The following is a 14,842-nucleotide window of genomic DNA, read 5'->3' on the forward strand; positions in this document are numbered from 1 at the left end:
AGCTTAAAAGATTCTCAGAAGTTGGGCTGCTGTGAGAGCTTTTGTTTACCATGTACTCAGCTAAAGCAGGCTGTGTCTGCATCTACCTGCTGGTAGATAGTTGGAGATGGAGTTGGGAATAAACAGGGATATAAGATTAAGTTTTCTCTTACTGAAAAAAAAAAAAAAGCAAAAAAAAAAAAAGCAAAAAAAGCAAAATCTCTTAAAATTCATTGACACAAATTTTCATATATGTCTCTCTATTAAAATGTTAATGTTAAAATATAGGTACCATAAAGTACTGTAAAAAATATTGCAAGTTTAAGCAAAAAGAAGTTATTACTTTATGTTGTTCTGTTCTTCTTTCCCTAGCTTATGATATATTCTCTCTAAAGTTCTTAGAATATACGTATATAAAAATTACATTGTTATCACAGTAAATTGATATAATTTCTGATATAAATATTATGCTTTAATTTTTCACATTTTACTTAAAGAAGGCTGAGAAACATAGAGCAAGTGCCATATTTATAAGCCTGTAAACTAGGCAACAAAATATAGCCATTAGAAGTTGAAGACTAAAATTTATCTCCAGCTTGCATTCAAATAAAAGGTTATAGTATTATACACACAATTCTTCACATTAATATTTTAGATACCTTACTGAAGGTTTTAGTGTATTGTATTTCATACAATTTTCAGTTATAATCGAATATATAATTATATAGAACATATAATTATGTCTCAGAGTAGAGATTGATTATTAACCCAGGTGTATGTAAGGCATGGAAAGAAAATTATTTCCCCTAATTTTAGCCACCTAAAATTTAGTCACCATTTCCAAAGTAGTAGTCCCAAACTCTAATTATCCCATGAAAACAGAGAACACCTCCAGAAACCTTGGAAGATGCCAAAACAAACTTCAGTTTACTCAAAATAGAGATTCTCAGTTTCAAGTGTTGTAGGACATGAGACATGAAGATTGAGTTGGCAGAAACAACTGAAGAGACCCTTTGGAGCTGTTGCTGAAAGCATACCACAGACCATACCAAAATACTTAAAAAGGTCACTAGACTTAATGCTTTGGGAATTGGATTCCACACCGTTGTCATGTTTAAAACAAATACAGAACTTTCTTAGTGATTTAAATTACGTAAGAATATTGCCACCCACACTCAGAGGCAGAAACTAAAACAAAAAAGTCTAATACATAGGTTTGTTATTCATGTGACTTTTTTTTTTCAATCTGCTACCAGGAGAACAGTTCATATAGGTCTGAGCATCTATGTTGCTGAAGACTTATACTGTCACAGAGATTCAAGAAAGGTATAATGAGTAACTTTTATGCCAAGGACAGCAAGCATAGAGAGTTCTGTTTGTCCTTAACTTGTAAAAATAATTGCTGTTTAGTAAAATAATTAACCATGTTCAAAAAACACGATTTTAAGTCTCATAATCTTTACATGTATGCCTAAACTTAGCAATTTAGAGGCTTTTTCTGAATGAGAGCTTAAAAGTTGAAGGTTAGACATAAGAGAGAGAAAACAAGATAGCTCAAATAAACTGAAGATAAGAAAGCTAAAAATGTTTCCCTCTTTCGAGAGTATTACATTTTCTTGGAAATACATAATGATCTAAGTACAGTGATGCTCCTCTTACAATGAAATTTTATTCTTAAATGATTTAGCAATTGCAGTGTATGATGAATAAATTATATATGAAGATTAAGTAAAGAAGTATTAGAGTGTCAATTGCTTTCTTTTTAGCAGAATTAATCCCATAGTTGAATTCTAACCCAAACTGGTATATTTTCTGTATCATAAGGAAGGAGCTCTTAAATTAATTTAAGATGTTATTTATTTTTTTCATTAAGATACAAATTTTGAGGTCTAGAGATGCTCATATAATTACAGATACTTGTAAGTTAGATGTGCTTCGGGTAAATTTTGCCAACCTACTCTTCCTCTTCATGTGCAAATGATGGCATATCAACATTCGAACATAGTTATAGCTGTCTACACTTAATAGACTACTGGAGGAATCAGTATTAACCAGCTGATTTAGTGTACAAGTTTTTTGTAGCATGAGAGAATTTTGTGCAGAGATTTGAAGTCCTATTTAAAATTATTTTTCTATTCAATAAGTTGTCTTACTCTTGTAGCTTAGCCATTTTGACATCAACGTAGTGATATTCCTTGTTAATCAGCTGTCAATCATATTTTGAGTTAAGGGCTTTCCTTACATGTGAAAAACATTTTAAAAAGTTTCTGTGTTCTTTAACAGTTTCCTAAATCAATATGATATATATTACTCATATTTCTTCAAACAATTACTGCATTATTACTGTCTCCTATCAAAGGACTAGCAAAAAGAATCCATCTCAAATCAATTTAGAATGACAGATTCACTTAATAACTGAGATCTCCAGCACACAGATTTTGTTTTTTAAGCTTACAGAGAAAAATAGCCCTACCTTTCCTTTAAAATCCCCTCCTGCAAAAATATTCAAATGACACTGAATGTTAAAAATTGAAACTGTGATTTTTTAAAAAATAGTGTATATTTGATAGACATTAAAAATATTATTAAATCCTTCACTGTATGCTGTTTGGCATGAGAAGTTTAATAAGTTCCATTTCAATTTACTGAGGGTTTTGTGTCTGTACATTACATGAAACTGAAGAAATGCAGAGCAGACAACTCTTTATTCAGAGAACTAATAAGCCACTAAGACATAAGCCCTGCCTCAAATGAGTTACTGTTTTTCACTTTTCTTACACATTTGAGAGGCATTAAGAAATTTTTCCTGTGAAGGAAAATTCTTTCCCCGTCCAAAGGTAGTACATTCCTTGTACACTGTCTAAATAACAAGCCACTTAAAGACAAATATTAACTGAGGAACTTGTGTATTAGAAATGCTAGGTGTGGGTTATATATGGGTAAAAGGCCATGTGAAGCTTTTGTCTCTCAGATATCCTCTGACTGCAGGAATCCTGGGCAAAGACAGAGATTCTGCTTTCTTTCTAAAGTACTGTATGGTTGAGAGTTTTGATCCTTTACCATAAAATCCTCAGTTTGCCACAAGATGGTAGAAAGTGTTATGTCATCTGTGATATACAAGGTCATACAAAATAGATGTTCTGTAGACCCAGTACAGGACACTTACCTATAGTTCATAGGATTTGAACTAGATTATTTCCAGGCCTTTTCTATCCTATGACCCTACTCTTTGACTTCCAGAGGATAGCAGGTTATACAGGTTACACATTTCATCTCTAACACCCAGAAAACACCTTTGCCCACATTTTCAGTCCTACCACTGCAACTGTACCATGCTTCTGAAGAAAATTCTAAATTCAAAGGTTTGAAGCTTTGATTAAGTGCCTGAACTAGAGCTGAATCTGAGGAAACAATCTGACAGTGATACTGAGCAATGTGAAATTCTCCATCTGAAGAAGGATGAGAAGGTAGCTGGAGATCAGTGCTGATTAAAAAGCATTTCTACAACCAGGCACAGAACAGCGGTGCTCTACATTTCATTGCTGAAGTCTGAACATGCACTTGGTTAAATAAAAAATAACATTCTCCTTTATTTCAGTGATTGTCAGACTAAGCTTCTGACAGGAATCTTGTCATACTCTTTAAATAGAGGGCAAACTTTCACAGAAGCACACACCTCCATTTACAGTTTTCAGAATACATAATGTCCTACAGAAATTACAAGTGAAAGTTGCTTCTAGTTTGCCTTCTCTCCATACAGCTGAGTCTCATAAATTTTAATTGAGACATATAGAGCAGAGAGTGGGTGAAAAGGAAGTGCAATGGGAAGAAAACAAAGGTGACCTGATACCTGGTACCGTACTGTCAAGGCACTTCTCATAAAATACTGACTGGTACCTTAAGGAAATGAGTATGAATTATAGTCACGGGGAGCAGAGGGAAAGAAAGATGTTTAACTTGTCTTTCTTTCTTTAAAGGTTATTTCTAATTTTTCATTTAATCTCCTTAATGAGATGTCTGTTGTTGCCCCAGACATACTTGCCTATTTCAGCAGGTGACAGATTGAACTGCAAACTTCAACTATTAGAAGGGAATAGCTAGTTAAAGACTTTTTATAAGAATCTTAAAGAAAAAAAATATACAAGTGTTCAGAAAATCCAAAATGGTCAGAAGTGAATGACCCATTCCTGAGTTTTAAATGTTAATTTTATACAGCTGATCTTCAAAATAAAATTGTATATGCTCCAGCATAAAGCATTACATGGATATTAAATATATGAGGATGTTAAGAAATCAGCCTATTTACAGTTTATGGGCTATGTTTCATATTCAGTGTCAGGTTACAAGCATCACTTTTAACCTGGGCCTTACATGTCTTCTTCTGACTTTCAATGCAGCATTGAGCTAAATCCCACAGATGGTGTTATGAGAAATTCTTGCTTTTATCACAGAGCAGAGAAGTGTCATTAAAATTTGATGACTTAAATGGGATAATGTTCAACAAAGAGATACATGAAATCCAGAATAATTTTCTTTCAAGTTTGTGTGTGAAAGATAATATTACTTGGTAACTGATTACCTTGAAAAGGCTTCAGTTGCTGAAAAAGTTGGTTGACAATTATAACAGAAAGGTTTGCACAAATTCTTGACTCCAGAATAGGTGCAGTCTGAAATAAACTTCATAGTCCTTGTCCACTGTTATCCATGAGAGAGGACCTAATGAAGAGCACAGAAGCTTTTCTAACCATTGACTTATCTTTCATCCACAACAGGATGAAAAATCCAGTGATACAAGGGCATGCACCCATTCTGAATGTGAGAATCTCTCCTGGATTATTCAGTTCATATATAGCAGAATGCCTCCATTCAAAATACACAGAAATCAGCAATGGACCACTACTGAAACTCATATGGGCATGGTGTAAAGACAGTTGTTGTTTTGGTTCCTTTTTTTCTTTCTTTCTTTCTTTCCCCACAGAGCAAAGTCAATAATGTGAGGGCTCTTCTGCAGCTCAGCAAAGTGATCTTCTGAGAGCATGAAAGTGAGACCATATATTGCATGCCCAGGGGTGTATAGTTAAGGCATGTATGAGGTTGAGATAATATTGAGGGGAGGAAACAAACCTGCTTCACTCTTATCTACCACAGCTTTTAAAAAAGAAAAATTCTGTATATGATTGCAGGTTAGCTGCTTGAAGCATTGAGAACTTGAGCATGAATTACCATTCCTGCAATCTGCAGTGGCAGGGAACCTCAGGGTTCCAACCTCACCAGGGGGAGCTTGGAATTGAAACTGATTAACACCAGAGATGCACTCACAGTGGGCAGAGAGGAAACATTCAAGCTAAGAGAAATTTAGGAGCATATATTCCCCTCTGTATCTGCAGAAAATGTACTTGGAATACATAATAGCTTATTATCCTTTTAATGTGTATCCATTTCATCTTGGTTCAGTCTTACTTAAATACTAAGTGATTTCTTTTCCATGATAACACAAGGCACTCACAATGTTTTATACCAATATAAAAGAGCTTTCTGGATTTGTTTTTTAACCTTCTAATATTTCACGATGTGTGAAAAATATTTCATGATGTGTGAAAAAACTATATTTTTTCTCTTTGCCTTGCCAATATATATATAAACTTTCTTCCCATCCATTGTTTAAGAATTTAGGTAGAAAATTACCTTCACAATGAAAAAAATCTCTAGGGTTTTTTTTTTCCTGTTTTTGTTTGTTTGTTTGTTTGTTTGTGGGTTTTTTGGGTTTTGTTTTTGTTTTTGTTTGTTTGTTTTTGTTTTTGTTTTGTTTTTAATGCAGTATGGTCTCTGCATATCAGTGCTAAACAGAGATGGTCTCCTTCCTGGCCATGCCCTAAGCAACATAAAATTCCTATTTGTAAGTTGACATCACTGTTATTTCAATGCTTATCACTGAAATTAAATTGTAGTTGGCACTACAATTTGTAGTGATCAGATGATCACTACATGATCAGATGTAAAATAAGAGTGATTTGGGGAGTGTAGAAGAACAAATGATTCACAGTGAACAATTTAATAACAATTAGCTTCTTTACCATGTATAAAATGTTCACAAGTTGCTTAGTACTTTCTCAACTATATTCATTCCCTGTGACTGTTCACCACTCATTTTCTCTCAATTACATGGATTTTAAATGCTTCATTTGAACTGTTTATTCAAAAGCAGTATTATTTTTCTTGACAAAATTTTAATTCAATGAATTGATAAATGTAAATGAAGTCATATATATGGTTCACGAACCTTAGATTTAAAATGCATAGTTTACTCTCTAATATATTTGCTGTCTGAGCAGTAAACAGACTTTTAGTAGAAAGTTTTCACTAGAATGTCTGCAAGTATTTTAAGTAAACTAGAAGATATTTAATAGCTATATTCTGTTTTGTAGGGTAGTCTTCTAGAATGGGACACTGAATCAACTGAATTTTAACCTAATTCTGCCCACATGTCAAAAAAGCCTCCTTCATATTAATATTGAAAGAAACAGGTCTGATATTAATTTCTTTCTTGAGCCAGTTACCTCTGGAAAGTTTTTACTGTATTGGCATGAGTTCTGATGTCTTTTTATTTTCTTTCTTTTTTTCTAACGCACTCAGATACACACTGAGCAACCTTACTTGTCAAAAGCTATCTATAGCAGCATAGAGGTCAGCCTCACCCCTTGGCCAGGAGTCCATGCAACAGTAGTTTGAGAGGTGTAATGTGGCCTGTATTTTTACTAGCAAATGTGTCAGGCCTTTGCCAGAGCTCTCCTAAGCTCTCCCACCTCTCTTTTCAAAGTGCTTTACTGCATTTTGCATATTCTTTCTCCAAAAGCTAATTTCAGCATTAGCAAATCAAAACAACATTAAAGTCCTTCCCTACAATATTTTATGATTGTGATGAGGCTCTCCATAGAAGACTATTGAGATTTTACAGTGCTTACCAGAATCTACTACTTTTCCATCCTATTATTTTTTTGCATCATGCTGAACCCATTGATCACTCATTTGTCTTGCACATGGATTCATTCAAGCATAAACAAGGTTGAATTTATCCAACTGCTACAACTGTGCTTGAAAATAAAGGAGAAATGGCTCATGCATAGCCCTCCTTTTTTTTAACACTGATGCCTTAGGCATAATTTTTCTTTAATAACATCTGTAAAACTACTCAAAATTTACTTTCCTCAAATTCCAAATTCAGTGACAGATTCATTATAAATCTAAGTATGAATATGTGCAACTGATGGACACAAGGTTCGTAAAATGGTAAGGAGCTGAGGCTTTCATTGGAAGCCATTGTACAGACAGAAGGCAGTAGCTGCTGCTGCCATATGATGTGTTGACAAGGGCTCTAACTGTTGCTCAGTTTCCTTTTTGTAGCTCTACTCGCAACTTTGAATTGCTGAGACTTGGTTCCCCTTTCCTTTCATGTCTTTTATTTTATCCTTATCACTTCAGTATCTTCTCTTGAGAGACTTGCATGCAGGTTATCACTGCAGTAGAATTCTTAACATCTTTTTTTTTTATCTTACTCATACTCTCCAAATTTAGAAATGTCTGGTTTTAGACCAGCAGAAATGATGGTGATAATCATGGTTAGCCCAGAGTCCGGATTCCCAGACAAGTTTATAGGAATGGGGAACATCCAAGGTGAAATCCAAGGGAAATCATCAGCAAGCTCAGGATAGAATCAGGTCCACATACAGCAAGAAGTGTCAGACATAGCCCAGGAATTCTTGGGCAGGTCTACAGTGATGAGGCAGGTCTGAGGTCAAGCCAGAAAGTCAAGCCTGCAATACCCTGCATTTATCCTAGTTTCACTGAAGCTTTTGTTTAATGAGTTTACTCAAATTGTAAACACCAGCATCTATACTAACCAAGTGGAAAATCCAAACAGTTTGACCGGGTAGAAAACCTCTTTTCTTTCTTATCATAAATCTAGACATACCCTGTGGTAGCTACAATGAGAAAGAAAAGCGTGAACTTTCCCAAAACCACTGATTTTTTCATAACATATTCTTATTCACAAGGCAAATACTGCATGTCTTTTCCTGCTAGCAGCATGGTATTGCATTTGTTTTGGATTTGTGTTTTGTTTGATTCATAGCCATATTCTGCAGCCTTTTCCCTAAGTATCTTCAGTATTATCCTGCTGAATACCTATTCTAAAGCAAGGTCTCCCTTTCTGCTATCTCTGTAGTGATACTTGCTTTTCTTGCTGTCCCCAAAGTCATTCCCTACTGCAATTACTGTATTTTATAAACAACAGATGCTCCTTGCCCCTTGTACATCTTAAATGATAGCTGTCAAGATGTGACATCAGAATAGGCCACCTTGGCAACAAACAAACATAAAATACCCCATTCCAAAGTGTGGACTGTAGGTGCTTTTCAGTGCTAACTGCTCTGCCTAGAGATGTGAACATAATTCCAATTCTTCTGCCTTTTCTCTGGATTTAGAAAAACAACCTTCCCAGAACACTTAAAATTCTGGCAAAAGAATTCATTTAATAAATTATGCTCCAATTAAATGCAATCATTTGTGTTGCCAGTGGGTAAGATTCATACCCGTATCAATGCAAAAGAACAGTAGAAGGCAAAATCTACTCTTTTAGTTTTGAGCTAATTTTCCTTCTTTCATTCATCTAGAATTGTTTTGACTGTGAACGGAAAAAAAAAAGAAAAAAAAATCCTCCAGCATGATAATAGCTATTTTTCATACTTTACCAGAGAAATTCAAGAGAATTTACATGGTAATTACAGGTCAAGTTTTAAAAAGGCATGTGAAGATAAATCAAATTCTCTTACACCTCTCACTGAGTTGTCCTTAAGTTCTGTTGGATGGAAACCAGTACTGTTTTAATTATTAATTTTTCTCAGGCTTTATTTTTATTCTTTCTTTTCTTGGTGGAAATTTTAAAATATAACTGTATATTTTTTCTTTTAAAACCTATGTTCCAGTACATAGTTTACAGACACTAGTAAATTCAGGACAGCTAGCTAAGGGAAGAAAGCTCTGTTGTCAGAGTTTAATTCTGGACATTGCATTTTCATTGTGAAAGGGTTCAAGGGGCTGAAAATTATCAAAAATTACTGTCACTTAAGTCCTTCATTTGCATCTATTTCATCTGAATCACAAATTAGTTAAAAGAGTCCCAAGGCCTGTGTTAAGTTTGGTAAAATGATTAAGAAGTATGAACCTCTGAAATTTCTTATATGTGATATGTTAGGAAGTTATACCAGTTTAAGTCTTATATAAAAAAAAAAAAAAAAAAAAAAAGCATTATTTGTAAAGATGCAGAAATGTGAATTTCCTTTAAAGCAGGCAGGAGAAAGCTGATTTGCATGAGTTTGCACACCAAGGACCCTGAAAACAATACAGTTAGGATTCCAACGTACTACAACTTAGATGTTCTTGCCTCCTGACATAATAAGTGCACCAATTTACAGTTTCTTTAGACATTAGCAGAATGAAAGCAAGTACAAAGTATTCCAAGAGAGTTTAATGGAAAGGGCTCTAATTTACAGGACATTATGAATAATTTTTGTACTTCCCCCATACAAATTAATAATATGAAATGTCTATTAATTCACCTATTTCATCCCCTACAGTACAATAAATCTACTCTGCCCTTACGTGAATCTGTCTTAAATGAGAAAGTAATGAGAAGCTGTCCTAGAAAGCACCTACTTGACCAATGATTTGCAAAAAATTTCTGACCACACACATAGGAGGGGCAATCTATAACAGATAAATTAGACATACGAGTCAAAAGAAACTTCCCAATGAGAAATAAAATATACATGTCTATAGAACTTCTAATATGTCTATTTTTGCTATACCATTGATAATGAAGATTGCACACAAAATTCAACCATTTCCACCCATTTCTAACTTTCTGACAACCTGGAGTCAACAGTGATTTCATTTACAGAATATTACAAAGATCTTTCTGCTTTTACAATATTTTAGTACATGCTATTATATAAAGCAAGAAATAGTCACTGTGATCAACTCTCCTCTGAAATGCAAACACTTGCTAGCACTTTACTAGCATTGCTGAATGTAGAGCGAGGTCCCAACATCAACTCAGTGTTTTTCTGCTTGTATATGCAATATACAATACCAGTACTTTCAGTTCACATGTCTTAATGGGAGTTTACATATAGCTGATGAATACTCTGATAATTGAATTTACATTTCCCCCGTCACATAGTCCTGGAATATTATTTCTTATTTTTCAGTTAATTCAGTCTGTCACCACTTATTTGGTCACACTAAAACGCAAGTTTCTTTGATTGTTTCAAGTTCAGATGCATCCATATAACTTCCTAGCAACATATTATTTTTCCATTATTTAATATTTCCAAGTCTTCATCAGTCATGTTTTAATCCGTATTGTAATAATAATGTGAATTAGATGGGTGCAAAAACCTAAGACCACGGAGGCCAGTTCTTTACATGTGTAGATAGTGACAGGACAAGGGAATAGTTTTAAACTAAGAGAGGAGAGATTTAGATTAGATGTTAGGAAGAAATTCTTTACTCAAGAAGGTAATGAGGTATTGGAACAGGTTGCCTGGAGAAGTTGTGGATACATCATCCCTGGAAGAGTTCAAGGCAAGGTTGGATGGGGCTCAGAGCAACCTGGTTTGGTGGAAGGCGTTCCAGCCATGGCAGAGGGATTGGAAAGAGATGATCTTTAAGATCTCTTGCAACACAAATCATTCTTTGATTCTATGACTCATATCTACACATTAGGTGGCTAGGGGTAGATCTCCATTCTTTGAGCCAAGTTTTATGCCAAGACTGTTTAAATCTATCATCCTGTACAGCACATTGGCTATATTCACAGTCTGTCATGCTCCTCTAACCCCAAGGCATCAGCATCTTTACTATTTGGAGAAAAAATTCAGGTCACGTGTGGGAATCCAGGGCATCCCTGTGGCTGCCCTGGAAGGTCTGGGACCCTGGCAGGGAGTCAGAACCCCCCCTGTACAGAGCCCCAAGAGACAATGTCTCTGATCTTTGTCCATGGAAAAGAGTTTTCAATCTTACAGGATGAATTACAAGCTCTGAGTGTTTGATATAAGTAGTAATTAGTGTGGCATGGGTGCAAAAGTAGAATTTTAGGATTCTAGATAAGGGATTCAAAGGAGGCAAGATGGAGGAAATTGGGCACGCCTTGTCCTTTTTCTTCTTCTTCATGCCCTCCATGTTTCACTGTGGTGTTGGCATTTTTCTATTGGTTTAGGCTGGGGACACGCTGTTCAACATGGGTGATAGATATTGTAAATATAGCACACATAGTTTCTAGTATATAATGTTTGTAACATCCCACTGAGGGGCACATGCTGTGTGTGACAGCCCCACATGCTGTCCTGCGAGACAGACCTGCTGCAGGTCACAGAGAAAATATTTTAGATAAGAAATAAACAACCTTGAAAACCGTCACAGACGAATTATGACTCCTTCTTTGGCAGCGGGGCTGAAAGACAGAGACTTTCTACAATCTTGGGAGCATTTAAATATCACAGATCCCGACAGTCATGTACCTGAAGAAATGTGAGAACTGTTTTGGACACTTGTTTGAGAAGGGCAATGGCTTAGCAAGCAGCCACAGACAGTTTGATTGTGTCCTCTGTCTTTCCAAACATACTACTGATTATTGGGCACTGAACTTTATTAATACATTATAAAAATAAGAAAGCAAAATCTACATTAGTTATGGCACACCATCTATGAAAATGCTTCTATTTGCTGTGTAAGTAGTCTTACATCTTCTTTGCAAAGAACAGCTATGGAAATTATAATTATTTATATTTTTAATTGCAGCACAAAGCAACTGTATCACAGAATGGTTCAGATTGGAAGGCATCACAGTGGATTATCTGATCCAGCCTCCCTGCTCAAGCAGGGTCATCCTAGAGCACATTGCACAGAACTGTGCCCACATGATTCTTTAATATCTCCAGTGAGGGAGACTCCACCACTTCTCTGAATGACCTGTTTCAGTGCACAGTCACCCACACAGTGAAAAAATTCGTCTTTGTATTCAGGTGGAATTTCCTGTGCATCAGTTTCTGCCCACTGCCTCTTGTCCTATTGCTTGGCAACACTGGACAGAGCCTGGCTCCATCCTCTGGACGTCCTCTCTTCAGATACTCAAAGACATTGATGACACTCTCAGTTGTCTCTTCTTGAGGCTGAACAGGCCCAGCTCCCTCAGCCTTTCCTCGTAAGATATGTGCTCCTGTTCCTCCATCATCTTTGTTGCCCTAAATCAATATGGTTTTATATTCCAGCCTACAGCTACTGCTGATTAGCAAGACGATTTTAAAAACAGTGACAATGTCTTTCAATGCTAAAAATTTACCAGAAGCTTTTCAAACTGTCAGGTTTTTTTGCAGCAAATGAAGTGTACTGCTTAGAGAAAAGTAAATGAAGCTGAACATGATATTAATTCAGTCTACACAACAGATGGCAACATGGATGCAAATAAAGTGCTTGTCCATTATTATTATTAGTTAATATTTACATCACTGGAATGCCCAGAGGCCTCAGTCAGGAGCAGAGACCCATTATGCTAGATACTAAAACAAATAGACACTGGAATATTTTGTTCAGTATCATGTTTCTCCTGCTGCACACTAAACTCATTGATGACTCATTTGGACTGCCCAGAGAGTCATTCAAGCATACAGTGGGTTGATTTCCTCCAGCTGCTCTGAAAAGGAAGGAAGGAAGTTGCGGAAGGAAGTTGCGGAAAGAAGGAAGGAAGGAAAGAAGTTGCGGAAGGAAGGAAGTTGCGGAAGGAAGGAAGGAAGTTGCGGAAGGAAGGAAGTTGCGGAAGGAAGGAAGTTGCGGAAGGAAGTTGCGGAAGTTGCGGAAGTTGCGGAAGTTGTGGAAGGAAGGAAGGAAGGAAGGAAGGAAGGAAGGAAGGAAGGAAGGAAGGAAGGAAGGAAGGAAGGAAGGAAGGAAGGAAGGAAGTTGCGGAAGGAAGGAAGGAAGGAAGTTGCAGAAGGAAGTTGCGGAAGGAAGGAAGTTGCGGAAGGAAGTTGCAGAAGGAAGTTGCGGAAGGAAGGAAGTTGCGGAAGGAAGGAAGGAAGTTGCGGAAGGAAGTTGCGGAAGGAAGTTGCGGAAGGAAGGAAGTTGCGGAAGGAAGGAAGTTGCGGAAGGAAGGAAGGAAGTTGCGGAAGGAAGTTGCGGAAGGAAGTTGCGGAAGGAAGGAAGTTGCGGAAGGAAGGAAGGAAGTTGCGGAAGGAAGGAAGGAAGTTGCGGAAGGAAGGAAGGAAGGAAGGAAGGAAGGAAGGAAGGAAGTTGCGGAAGGAAGGAAGTTGCGGAAGGAAGGAAGGAAGGAAGGAAGTTGCGGAAGTTGCGGAAGGAAGGAAGTTGCGGAAGGAAGTTGCGGAAGGAAGTTGCGGAAGGAAGGAAGTTGCGGAAGGAAGGAAGGAAGGAAGTTGCGGAAGGAAGGAAGGAAGGAAGGAAGGAAGTTGCGGAAGGAAGGAAGTTGCGGAAGGAAGGAAGGAAGTTGCGGAAGTTGCGGAAGTTGCGGAAGTTGCGGAAGTTGCGGAAGTTGCGGAAGTTGCGGAAGTTGCGGAAGGAAGGAAGGAAGGAAGGAAGGAAGGAAGGAAGGAAGGAAGGAAGGAAGGAAGGAAGGAAGGAAGGAAGGAAGTTGCGGAAGGAAGGAAGGAAGGAAGTTGCGGAAGGAAGTTGCGGAAGGAAGTTGCGGAAGGAAGTTGCGGAAGGAAGTTGCGGAAGGAAGTTGCGGAAGGAAGGAAGGAAGTTGCGGAAGGAAGGAAGGAAGTTGCGGAAGGAAGTTGCGGAAGGAAGTTGCGGAAGGAAGTTGCGGAAGGAAGTTGCGGAAGGAAGGAAGGAAGGAAGGAAGGAAGGAAGTTGCGGAAGGAAGGAAGTTGCGGAAGGAAGGAAGTTGCGGAAGGAAGGAAGTTGCGGAAGGAAGGAAGGAAGGAAGTTGCGGAAGGAAGGAAGGAAGGAAGGAAGGAAGGAAGGAAGGAAGGAAGGAAGGAAGGAAGGAAGGAAGGAAGGAAGGAAGGAAGTTGCGGAAGGAAGGAAGGAAGGAAGTTGCGGAAGGAAGGAAGGAAGGAAGGAAGGAAGGAAGGAAGGAAGGAAGGAAGGAAGGAAGGAAGGAAGGAAGGAAGGAAGGAAGGAAGGAAGGAAGGAAGGAAGGAAGGAAGGAAGGAAGGAAGGAAGGAAGGAAGGAAGGAAGGAAGGAAGGAAGGAAGGAAGGAAGGAAGGAAGGAAGGAAGGAAGGAAGGAAGGAAGGAAGGAAGGAAGGAAGGAAGGAAGGAAGGAAGGAAGGAAGGAAGGAAGGAAGGAAGGAAGGAAGGAAGGAAGGAAGGAAGGAAGGAAGGAAGGAAGGAAGGAAGGAAGGAAGGAAGGAAGGAAGGAAGGAAGGAAGGAAGGAAGGAAAGAGATCTTCATAAATGCAGAATTTATTTTGAAGGTTTTGTCTTATGTTTCTTATAACAGGGATGTATTGGAATACCCCTTCTCGTTCTGGTTTCTCAGGTTAACTTCTTAGTGTCCATGTTTCCTTAGTTTCTATACAATACAGAAACTGTTTTTTTTAATTGTGTATCCTCCCCTTTGATGCATTCTCCTTGCTTATTGTCCACTGCTTCCACGGCATGTGCTTTTACCAACACATTACCCTGCTCCTCCAAGCCTGGCAAAACACTAGGAGCAATATAGGAGTTAAAAGTGTATGTTATTCACTGTCCAACAAATACATCTCTAAGTATTAACTAAACTAGTTCATGCAATTTTCAAATTCAAAATGTTCCACTGTTTTCATTCAGAGTGTGATATACTTTAATGATGA

Source organism: Vidua macroura, chromosome 2 (genome assembly GCF_024509145.1).
Source record: "Vidua macroura isolate BioBank_ID:100142 chromosome 2, ASM2450914v1, whole genome shotgun sequence".
Classification (NCBI taxonomy): domain Eukaryota; kingdom Metazoa; phylum Chordata; class Aves; order Passeriformes; family Viduidae; genus Vidua; species Vidua macroura.